This window comes from Mycteria americana, chromosome 7 (genome assembly GCF_035582795.1).
Source record: "Mycteria americana isolate JAX WOST 10 ecotype Jacksonville Zoo and Gardens chromosome 7, USCA_MyAme_1.0, whole genome shotgun sequence".
Classification (NCBI taxonomy): domain Eukaryota; kingdom Metazoa; phylum Chordata; class Aves; order Ciconiiformes; family Ciconiidae; genus Mycteria; species Mycteria americana.
In genome coordinates this window covers 20,893,906-20,906,583 of record NC_134371.1, presented here as the reverse complement: position 1 = coordinate 20,906,583, position 12,678 = coordinate 20,893,906, and the positions used below count along the sequence as shown (strand labels likewise).

The following is a 12,678-nucleotide window of genomic DNA, read 5'->3' as shown; positions in this document are numbered from 1 at the left end:
AAGCAGCTTAATGCTGACATAACTACCCAAAACCCATTTTGTTTAGTTCTCCCATCAAACTTAATAAAATAATATTTGTATCAAAGTTAGTTTATTACAAAGCCTGTGGCACAATCATAATTCTCCAAGGACATAACCTGCCAAACTCTTTCCAGAGAAGTTTCTATGTTTGCAACAAGTTACGTCCTGAGCGCAAGCCAGCGAGCTGTGAATGACACGCTGCAAGGGTACTCACACCCCGGCTGCCTGAAAAATGCCAACTGGTCCCGTGGTCGATTAACAGCCTGTGGGACAGGGATACCCGATGGGGTTTCAGGCACAGTTTGCACAATGGCAAAGGATCCTATAGTTCCCCAGCACAAAGTAGCGAAGCTCTGCTTCAGTAATTTGGGGCACGAAAGGCATCCATGTATTACTGAGAGCAGGGAAATGCCAGAGAGGCATTTATCTCCAGGGTCTTCTCAGGCAGGGAAGCAGCTCTGAAGATGGCATCCAAACAGAGCTGGGAGAGAAAAACAACTTATCTCTAAAACCAGAGAGACCGAAGAAGGAGGCAGAGCAGCTGTTTCTTGTTCAAGCGGCTTGACAGGCTCCGCAGCATCACATCGCAGGCTCCGGGCTGCAGCAGGCATTGGTAAGCTGCATGCCCAGAGGGATGAAAGGTGTGCATGGTTCCTAAAACGGCACAGAGAAAGCAGAAAGCAATGGAGTGGTGGGACTTTGCAGAGCAGAGGGCTGCAGGGGAACCCCCCTCTCCCTGCCCAGCTGAGCACTGGCAGAGGGGTTTAAAAATCTTTAAAACCCTATAAAAAGTCTTTTTAAAAAATCACAATATTCAGACTTACCTTTACCAAAAAGAGGTCTAAAGGGATTTTTGCAGCCCACTGCAAAGAAGGGTGGGGGATGCACTGTAACTTTACAGGCATGTATCAGCACTGTATTTCAATAAGTGTTGGCCCAAATTCTTCTCGAAACAGTGGGAGGTTTGTAATAACACTGCGACCCTGCTTATTCCAGGAGGGTTCCTCCCAGCTTACCCTCAGAGAGATGAGGCATATCTTATCCTCACTGAAAGATCATTCCTGTGAGTTCACATAATCCCACTTTTAATCAAATGATCATTTAAGTGTAAATTCCACTTCATGCTTTTAGGAAAACATTGGTATAATGTACACTGCTATTAAAACCTCATCCTCAAAAAGGATCGTTACCACAGTTGCCATTTAACAAAGCAGAAAAAAACCAGTACAATTCAGAATTTAGGCAGATATTTCATCTATATCTTTTTCTTCAAAAAGATTAATTCTATATAATATTAGAATCTCACATAGTACTTACAGAGTCCCAAAAGGGAAAGTACAGCAGATAAAGCACATAGAGATATTTAAGCCTGAATTTTTTCCTTATGGAAGCTAAACCTATACCATGAATATTCTGCTAATAGTCTTCCCTGAGTAATGTGTTTACAAGCAATTGCTTTGAAACCATCACTCCTGTGAAGTTTTAGGAACCTAATTGATTTGCTTCTCACTGGCAAAGATGTGAAAGTTGGAATATTGACAGGAACATCAAGAGAGTTGAAATGCATTAGCATAAAGTTCACATCAAATGCAAGGAGAAAAGCGAAATAAATCCACTCAAAAGTTTCAGTGCTCTCAGTAAAAGCCAAGACATTCAAACCACTGCTCACACCAGGATGCGCTATTAGCTGCAGAGATGATAGGCCACTTCATCAGCTGGTATATCATAGCAGACACGATGATCTGGCTCATTATTCTTGCTAAATTATGCATGCACGATGAGGGGGGTCAGGAGTGAAATCAGAAATCATTCCTGTTCATCATGTGCCAGATCACTGGAAAATCTGCAATAGATACCGCAGGCAACGCACAGGCTATACAGTCAGGCATTATATCTACAGAGATATTTCCATTTCACTTGTGGCTGCCCTGCTGGTTAATAGTAGGAAAGGATCAGAGCGATGCATCAGTGTCTTCTCTAGTGAGCTGGAGAATTAAAAAGACCTCAGTATTTATTCCACGTTATTGCAATGATCCAGAATTACCTGGCTTAGAGTAATCAGAAACGAGCAAATGCTTCAGGGCCCAGCAAAGCCTGATTCCTCCCTCCGAGCAGCAGGATTGCCACCTGCACCCACCGGGGTGCAAGCAAGAGGAGGACTGAATTCTCCTATTATTTAGCATCTTCCCGTCAACGTGCGTGAAATGAAGGCAATGCTGGGCTGGCTGTTCCTCTGCATGGCCCCAGTGGAGTGTGGGGAAAGCTTCAAAGGTGGGTGCTGGAGGGAAAAAAACCCAACCCACATATATATATATATATATATATAGTTTTGCTCTGCCATATAAAAATGCACAAGCATTCAAACCCTTGAAACAGCCCGTCAGACTCTCTCTCACTTCCCAGCTATCCCTCGCTTCACACTCTGAAGGATGCAGGGATTTTCATACTGAACTGGATATTCCAGTTCCTCTGAAGATAAGCCCAGAATAGATTTCAGGGCATTTGCTTATTTTAATTCATATGCAAGCCCATCCTACAAGGGGTTTTCCTCCTTTTGGAGATGGCTTATCTGGTGGCTGGGTATTTAGTGTTAAAAAGACTGAGCCCCCGAGGAGCTGTTCCTGAAGGTCTGGGACGTGGTGGCTCCCAGCAGACCCCCGGCAGAGGCACCCCCGGGAGCCCCGAGCAGGTTGGGTGGCAGGCCAGCCCCAGCACATGGGGAGCGATGCTGTCTCCTCCGCCTCCTGTACATGGCGAGTAGCCACAGGCAGCTCAGCAGCCCACATAGCTCGTGGCCTTACGGGAGAAGAGCCGTGCTACCACCCAGCCCCACGCATATGCTGCCCTGTCCGCCCGGCAGCTGTGCTGAAGAGAACCAAGGCCAGGAAAGAGAGATTATTAGGGTTTTTTCTTCCATTTTCCAGCACAGAGGAACAAGACCGCACAGGCAGACTGTCCTAACACCAGTGATGCTCGGACAAAGCACAAAACACAGTTGATGGACCCCAGTGAAGACCGACCGGCAGCTAGTGGAAAGTCATTTTGCTACTCGCCAGCATTTTTCCCAGCCCAGCACAATGCTGGCAAAGTTTGTTTGCAAGCAGGCTTGCGCAGCAGAAGCGACTGAATAAACACGCTCGCGGAGGTGGAGCCATCAGCGCTGGTAAACCACCACCACACACCGGGCTGCCGCCGCAGCGTGGGCTGACCGTAGCCTCGTGGGCAGCACCGCTGATCTCACACGATGCCTGGGGGACAGAGCGTGGCCTCGCTCGGCCCCCGGGAAACCCACCGGCAGCCCCGGGGGCTCTGCTCACCCCTTGGGGATCTGGGACAGCAGCTAAGTGCTCTTTATCAGCGCTGGGAAGATACGACAGGATGAGAGCAGAATAACAAAAGCTCTGAGACGTGATTTATGCAGAAAAAAAAACCAAACAAACCCTTAGTATTAGTTTCCAATGGCATTTAAGTTTCAGAGGCCAGCCAAGACTCCTTTTTGAAAAAAATCCGCTTCACTGAAATACTCTTTTCTACAGGGACTCCTCTGTGTTGTGCTTAGATGGTGTAATAACAATAAACAGGCATCTTTGCCTTAAGGGACTGCAGATACTGCCAAAGCAGGCAACATTTTAAACCTACAATAACCTTTAACTAATTGCAGAAGTCAAGCCAGACAGCCCAAGCAGGCACAGAGCTGGGGTTTGGGCAGGCTGGGAGCGCACTTCAAGGAAGGGTGACACAGCACGGGCTTTTACCCAGGCGGTGCTGCCAACTGGCTTACAGAGAAACTTTACATCACCGTAAAGCCCAGAAACTGCCTTTGAAAAACTAATCTGCTCCTTCAGTGTTCATACAGTTCATACGGTTTGTGAATTGAAGCCAGCGTGCGATTTCCCAGCCTCCCCGGCAAACAGCGGAGACCACGGCGAGGGAAGGCGGAGGCGCAGCCCTGGACACAGAGACCACAGCCGCAGAGGATGCTTGGCGGGAACCTGCTCCAGATGAGGGGAAGACTGATGCAGCATGGCACACTTGCTGAAAAATGTTAAAAGCTATGCCAGAAAGCAAGAAGGCAAATGACTTTTTCTAATCAATTCTTCCCCTCCTCAGACAACCGAGGCTAGCAGAGAGGTGGGACATGTTTGGGAAGCTGCTGAGCTTTGCTCATTAGTTGCTTATTGCTTTTCACTAACGAAGATCAATGATAGCTCATTGAGCATCAGCCCTGTTACGGGGTTACTGGGCTAACAGCGTCAGTACAGCCACTGGAGTATTTTAAGTAGGTCTGAAAGCTCGTTCCTACTCCAGGGATGAAAAGCCCCTAAGTAGGGTAATGCAAACGGGGGCATTAATGCAGATGCCTTTGGCAGAGCCCAGGAGCTGGCAGTGGTCACCGTCCAAGGCCACATGGCTGGGAGGAGACCTGGGCTCCCTTCAGGGGCCACGCAGCAGCACTCGGGTGAGAACACGGCACACAGTCCGACCCGCTCCGAGCCTTCCCCAAGCCTTTGGGGGGCTGTGAACCAAGGCCCTTTTGCCTGGCCCACATCTTAGAGCGGCTCAGGCAGTTTATTTTAAACTGAGACAATTTTTAGAGTTGCTGTTTATGAGCCAAGAGGATTTAATTTGAAATCCTACATTGTTTTTAAAAAATAATTAAATTAAGAGCACCCTCCCCCCAGCCTGGTCCATAAAGCTTTCCCTGGAGATGCTCAATTGAAAGGATCTGGAACTCATCACGGTACCATCTGCCTCTCTCCGAGAGGTGATCAATCATCCTGAAAGTTTAAACACCCACAGTGCCTTAATCTGTTATAGTGTTCAAATCAACCTATTTTAAACAGTGGAAGGGAGGACATGCTGTCCCCTCACGGCGCAGCGGTCAAGGCCCAGCTTCCATGCCTGCCAAGCTATAAAACACCAACGTTTCCTAATTTTTACAGGCAGCGCTAAGACAGAAATCCTTCTTCTTAGGGAAGGCACATAGACAGAAATGGAGAGCTGTGTGTGACACCAGCTCATACGTTGCCTCTAACAGGGACAAGGGAGCAGTGTGCATCCCAGCGCGCGGGTCTGAGGAGGGAAGAGCACTCCCCAAACCTGCTTTCCTTCTGCCCGCACGCAGAAACTTTGCCTGGAAGTAGAGAGGAGTAAAACTAATGCCTCGTCCTACCATGGTTAACATCGGGGGTGCACAAAAGGCTCCTTCTCCATAGGATACAGGTAAATTCAGAAGTCGAAGGACAGTTTTACAAAAGCCATGGAAACCAAACAGATACTGATGGCTCCGTTCCCCTCTGCTAGGAGCAGGCGAGAGGCCAGGCCAGGCCAGACCTACAAGACAGCTTTATCCATCCCAGAGGAACATTGATCAATCCACAGATCAAGTACGTGGAGATTACTTTTCACTTGTGCTGCCTGCAAGCTTTGGTATTGCACAATGCGGGTGTTTTGGTCCACATCGAATCACTGCCTGGGAACAAGAGCGGCCCCTGATGCTGCCGAGGTCGGCTGTCCCCTGCCCCGCGGTGGCTCGGTGCACAGGCTGGGTGCCGCTGAGGAAGGTGGCAGGGGCCACAGCCCTGGTCCCCTCAGGTCCCCGCTGCCCGGTACAGCCCTGTGTGTCCAAGAGGCATCACCTGGTCTTCCGGGGACGGGGTGGTACAGAGGGACCAAGGGACCTGAAAAAGCTTGCCAGGAAAGCAACAACCAGCCTTTTAAATCCTGCTAGCATCACTGTCAACAACAGTACGTTGCTTCTGCGACTGGGATTTAGGACGCACCAGTGCAAGCCATCAATGCCGGTACTGTTATGTGAAATACTGGGGGGAAAAAACAGTACAAAGCATTTAGTATCATTTCTGTTCCTAGCAGATGAGTAGGCAGTCTATTACGAGAGCTGAATTGAATGTAGGATTTCTTATAACAAGCTGGGATGAGACATGCTGTCATCATTGGCTTAGAACAAGTCCTGCTAAAAAAAAAAAATTAAAAAAAAAAAAATCACTGTTTGTCCAGATTGCCAACAAATTGTTTGTTTTCTTAGACAAGAACACCGGGTAATCCACAAGTTTGTGATTCATTCTCCACCATGAAGACCTCCACCCCACGTTGCTCTAACAGACAGCTATTTATTGACCTGCTAAACCTTTTCTTAGCTTACCTGGAGACACCATCCAGCTGATCTTCATCTATAGGGAGAAACACATGGGGCAGCTGAGGGTTCTTGCTCATCACTTCACACCAGGAGTTCGAGCTCCTGGATGTGGCTCTCCTGCGTTGGAAACGAGCTGTAGCCACGAAGGCTGCAATTCTGGAAAACACATGATGGTTCAGAAAAGCATGCACATCCCACCCCCAAAATTGTCTCTCTATTGGAGCTTAATAGAAAAGGAAGTAATTTAAGGTGCTGTTTGGTGTGCATATGCAATATCTAAGAGTTTAAGGACTCCCTAGATGGGTGAAGAATAATTCAGGTATACTTACAGACCCAGACCTTGCAGAGGCTACAGACAAGCCTTCCACTGATTCTTCCGAGTGTTGTTATGATAGGGGGCGAAAGATGCAAATGTGGTGGGAAGGAGAGAGGGTAGAATAAAGTGGAAATATTTGAGGATTTTATAGATGAGTATGTGATTTAGGGGAGTTACAGGAGAAATTTATGCATTGGAGTTTTGTGCTAAAATATGCTGGGTTTTCACTCTGCGTGTCCAGGAGGCACCTGTGCAGCGGGCAATTGTCAAAGGGACACCAAGCCACACTATCACTTCAAAGAGGCCACAGTAGGCACCACGGGATAAGTGAAAACAGAATAAATCTGTTACATTTATGGATTAAAAGAGAAGTTTCCCTGACAAGCTCTGAGCCCAAGCCAATCACGCTGTCCTGTGTATGCTGACTAGGAGGCAACCCAGGCATGAAATGCAACATCTGTCCCAGACCTTTTCAGTCTCGATCCAGCTGAGGATCTCTCAGTCCTGGCCATTAGGCAGATCAGACTGTAACAGAGATGAATCCAATTCTGGGTACGGACCCTCCTTCAGAGCCACTTTCAACAGCCAGAGCATTGCTGGGTGAAAAGGGATTTTCAGAAACCCTTACCTGCATGATAACTCATTGTCACTGGGAGCCAAAGGTGGCAATCGTCCCTGTGCCACCGTCCCACCGGTTCCACTCTTCTCGGTTGGAAATGAGAAGGAAAGACCACGAGACCTGCTGCCTCTCTGAACTTCACCTGCAGGCCCACAGAGCTTGCCTTGGAGACAGCTTTCATGGAAAGGGCTTTCTTGACGTAACAAAGTCACATCAGGATCAGTCAAGACTGATAATCAAAAGCCACGGCAAATCATCCCTAAATCAAAAATATAGTCGCAGCATGTACTTTGGGAAAGAGCACAAAGGGCCAAAACTTAGTTTTCCTTAAGTCAGCACATAAAATCTGAAACACAGCTGCCTCTGTGATGCCCACTGAGACTTCTCTGGAGAAGAGAGGGAGAGAAACGTATTCAAGACGTAATGCAAGTAGCGTGAGTTAAGCTTGTTAAATTCTCTCTTTCCCCATCCCCAGGTTTCGCTCCAGTGTCACTCACAACGCCAGGTTTTTACTGATGTCTACATCTGACACGTTTTCAAAGCCCAGAAGCAAACAGTGCTCAAAACACAGTGAGAGCCGCTTGAGGACCGCTTTCCAAAATTTATATGAACGACCTCGGAGCTTTGAAAACGTCTCAAAGTCCCCGTGTCCCACGGAGGCCCTCCATCATGCCCGTGAGCTTTGGGTTTGGCCCAGCGCACAGGAAAAGCCTGAACTTGTGAAACAGAGGTTAGTCAGATTTGACTAAACATCTGGTCATCGTCAGTGTGGAGAGCAGCACTCCGAGATGGGCGTTTATGATATTGGCCCTGAGCAATTGCTATTTCTTACGAAATGGAGAATGTAAAAGTTCGCTGTATACAAGGCTGTTTATTGGCTTCCGTTATTGTTTCCATCGGTTTCCTTTTCCAACACCCAGCTTGCAGAAGAAGCACTAATCGCATCCAGCAGACGCTTCCCCAGTCATGCACCGCATACTTGACACTGTCAGCAGCAGTTGCGCTGCAGTCTGCACCGCAGAGACAGCTCCACCACGGGCTGGGAACCACCCTGCCATGCATCTGCGCTGCTCCTCGGTCCACCCAGGCTGTTTGCAGCACACTCAGATCAGCTCCGTGAGATTAAAAAAAATACCCGGTTCCCATTGCAACGATAACGCTTACGGATTTGCAATTATAAAGAGAATCTAGGCCAGCAATTGCGAATTTGACTCTGCTTGGCAGCAGGGACTCCCCAGCACCTTCTGAAACCCAGCTGCTCTTGTCAGAGGTGCCTTCTTTGAGGCAGCCAAGTTGGAAAAACGTTGGCCAGAAATGTGTGAATTAGTCAGTACTGCTGTGAGTAACAGGAAGGGAGGTATAACGACCCAGACGACTGCTGCCTCGTCACACAGGCTGCGGAGCTCCACAGAAAATGTTGAGAGCATTATTCATCCTGCCGCTCACTGGGGAAATACACTTTCACTGCAAGGCTCTGGGGGATGGCATCCATCTCTCTGTGCCGTGTCCGTGTGGCACCCATGCTGGGACCCTCAAATACCGCCACGGGACAAACGGGGAATGGGAGCTATACTGATGCTAAGACACCACACATTCCCAAAGCATGTAGGAAGAGGTGATCTCCAGGTCTTCTTTGGAGAGACAGAGAAGGTTATTTAATGAAACTGCATGGGGTGACATCCCCTGAAACCCAGCTGTTCTCGATAAGACAGCAACCCCGCCAACGGCCAGTGCGTGCGTGCAGCGCAGTGCCCTGTCACGGTCTCCAGGCGAGCTCAGCCCGTGCCAACGTTGCTCCAGAGCAGAGAGAGCCCCATCAACGCTGGCCGGGCTGGGGTTCCTCAGCCGTGGAGAGGTCTGTCGATACAACTGGAGCCCTCCATCAGACCCTGTTTGGGTAACCGCGTGGTGCAGGTCCCACTACCCCATGCAGACCACAAGAGCCAACCATACCCAAACCTTGCAGAGGGAGCTGCATACGCTTACCTGTGTCTCTGAAGAGCCTTGTTGTGCACATCAGGGTCCTTCACACACTTTGCACTGAGCTTGGAGGGATTCAGAGCAGAAATACTTGAGCATGCGCTTTCCTGAACGAAGGTCGCAGCTCCAGATTGTTTCTCTGTGTTCAAACAATCAGGTTAATAAATCAAGATAAGTGCTCAGAAGATTCGTGTTCAGAAAGGACTAAAAACATCAGGGTTTTTGCCAGAAATAGTAGGCCCAGATACAGGGTTTGACCCCTCTTTTGCCAAACACACAGAAAACATCTGCGCAGTCAAGCAAAACTATGTAGCAAATTGGATCAACATGATTCTGACCATGTTTGTGGGTTCCTGAAATCCTTTGTTCAGATGGAAAATAAGCAAATTAATATGCAAGTCTTACAAAGTTGGGATATGCATCAATTTATAGGGGAGCTTTTATGCCTCTAGATAAACACTTCACAGATTGCTTTGTTTAAAAGAGCACAAGACAAAGAATAGGAGCATTTTCACAGCACAGTGTGAAGTTCGCCATTGTCTGTAGGTTAGATTCAATGCACAAATACAATAAAAATGAACTCGTGCTGACAAGTTGTATTTTATTCAACAACATTCTAAGAATAATTCAGTAGGGATGATAAAATAGCAAGTTTATGCCTGTTCAGCACTAGACAGGCATAAAAAAAATAGAAATAAAGTTTCAATATTCACCCGTCACATAGCAATATCACCAGCAAGTCAGAGCCCTGTTAAATGAAGAACTTTACAAACATATAGCAGAAGACCCCATTCTTGCCAACAGAAGTCACACTGACAAAAGCGCACCGGAGCCTGGCTGATTTAGGCAATAAAGTCACCTATAGCAAATCCCAATTAAACTAGGCATTTCCACCAAAGGTTCTCTCGCCATTGCCTTTTCCCACCTAGATCCCTGTTATTGCAGCTGGGTATTTTCAGCTTTTGGGTCAAACCAAGAGCTTTGGAGTAAGTTGCTGCATACCCCATAACTCTGATTTGGATGTAATGACCACCACACCCTCTGAACGTGGGCTAGGAGAAACGGTATTTGTTTACCTTGTACAAACATTTGACCTTGTACGTAACCCAGATGAGGGTTTAAAAGGCGCAACCGTCTCTCATTTAACATTTCCATCACTCTCTCAGCTGTTTGCCTTCACGGATGGCCCGTTACCGCTTCGCTGCTCGAGCACGATCCCCGTGGAGCACGTCGCTGCGGGCAGCTCTCCCAGGGAGCTCCTCCACCCGGCGAGGAGGAACCGCTGGCTGCTGCTGACAGCAGAGGCTTTTGAAAGATGATGGGCTAAATTCAACTGTTGTTGCTGAGGTTGTGCTGCTGAGATCTTATCACTCTGGGAAACACACATGGAAGAGATTTAAACAAATACAGACACAGAAAGCAGAGCAGAACATTAGATCTAAAACTACACCCATTAGAAAAAGTCCAGCAATGCCTAGTCTCTTGATAAATACTGAGCCTGCAGCGATGTCCTTTGCACGTAAGTCCTGTCTGCCAGCTAGACTAGCAAAGGACATAGGCAAGACAGAAGGTGTGGTTTTAGGCTATCACTGAAAACTCCTAATTTGAGTGATTATTTATACAACCAACGATCTCCTGGGAACAGCAGTACTCTGGACCCACCTTTCTCTTGGTCGTGTGATGACACAGGCTAAGCCACTTTGAAATCGTATGAAGTACTCTTATGTTTTAACTGGAACGCTATCATAACTTTTTATTTCTTGGCTTCTATTACTCAGCCAGGAGCATTACTTACAGCACTGGGCCACCTTCCAGGCATAACATCTACTAAAGGCACTGAGTATGTCCTAGTTTTTCTCAGAATACAGACCAGCGCAAAATGACTACAACACGGCAAGTGCAGAAGAGAAGCAGCAGCGAGGAGGTCAAATAGCAATTAAAACCAAACCAAGAAAGGAGCAAACCAAAACTGCCTAATCTGTGACCCCAGGAGAAAATTATTGCGAACAACAAACAAAATCAGTTACAGTAATGCTTTGCAGAACCAGCAGCGCAACACAACTCTGCAGGGCAACACACGAGCGGGGGCAGCCCCAATATTCCCAATACCCAGCGCTGCTGGACCAGCATCTGTTTTCTGCCACCAGCAGGTAGGAGCCTGGGAATGAGCACTCCCCGCCTGCACGCTGAGGAGAGCACCCACGGGCGGACGCGGGGCTTCCTCAGCACCAGAGCACCTGAAGGAGGCGGCAAGCCTACTGCAGTTGTATAACTTCTAAAAGGCAACATCAACAATACATTAGCTGACTGACCTAAACCCACAAGAGACAAGCACAGCAAAGATATCTTAGGATCTACCCTCCCTAGTACCCAAATCACGGTACAGTACACAACTGTTACAAGCGCTTCTTGACTAGGGGAAGGGTAAAAACTCTAAGTGCTGCTAGAACTTAATTTCCAAGCACAATCAATGCTCCTGCCAAAGTAGGACCATCCACTTCCCAGGATCTTCCAGCAGCCTGTAGTAATAAGCACCTCCAAAGGCAGGAAAAAGAAAGAAATAGTTCCATTAACACATGCAAACACATATGGAGCATGGAGATAAAAACATTCATGAGTTATTTCTGATCCCACCATTCACATCCCTCTGAGATACCCTGTTGTGTGGGAATGCCCACATACACCAAGAAGTGCCTTAACTGTAGTCTAGCTGGCCTCCAACTCTTACTTTAGATGGAAGATGCATGCACTAAATAGCTCATCATTCCTCCAAGCAAAGAGGACTTCACTGTCATCCGAAAGCCCCTTCTCTTCCAGATGCCAAAACTTCCTTCCCTTCCACCCACCACTGACCAGCCTTCACGGAGCCGTTCTCAGCCCCCAGCGTCCCTGATTAAAGGCAACATCATCGTCTCGCCATCCCCCTGACGAAGAGGAATTATAAAGACTGAAACAGGGAGTGCTGGTACAGCATAAGGAAACAGAGAAACCAGCCTGAGTACCTAAGATCACTGCAGCTTGCATTTATGCCATACATCTGCATTTGTCCTCTTCCTAATTGTTCTTATCCTTCTTTCCAAACAATAATGGGGATTTTTTTCGAATATCAGACATAGGGTTCAGACCTCTGGATGCCTATTCAGGTGTAAAATCTTGGCATACTGTTGATTTTATGTTAAGCCAGCTCATTACCACTGAACAATAGCTAGTGAATTGGCTATTGTTCAAAGAAATCACTTATCAAGGCCATGCCCAATAAAAACAGTTAGTGCAAAGTTTTGAAGTGTATGAAAGGAGGATTAAGGAAGAAGGATGTTGTTGCAGTTAATGTGTAAGATTAAAAGATGAGATCTGTTTTTTATTAAAGGGACTCTCCCTGCGATGTTGGGCAAGCTGTATAAAATACCTTTATTTTCATTTCCCTCTGAATAAAATGGGAATAATACTATTTTCCTACCCAGTGGAGAGGTTTAGATCACTTCGGCCCTAATGCTCACAATGTCCACCACCAAAAAGTCTGTGAAGCACGAGGTGAAAGAAAAAAAAGAAAAAACAACTCAACCAACCACATCCGATTGACTGAAT

General features: G+C 47.3%; 1 long non-coding RNA gene across 1 annotated transcript; it reads right to left on the bottom strand.

Annotated features, from left to right (window-relative positions):
• Window positions 1-964: 964 nt before the first annotated feature.
• LOC142412326 (uncharacterized) lies at window positions 965-8,155 on the bottom strand. Its single transcript, XR_012776459.1, has 4 exons — window positions 8,086-8,155; window positions 7,123-7,499; window positions 6,185-6,334; window positions 965-2,299 (listed from the first exon to the last, which is right to left on the bottom strand). It is a non-coding gene; the product is annotated as an uncharacterized LOC142412326 (long non-coding RNA).
• Window positions 8,156-12,678: the final 4,523 nt, after the last annotated feature.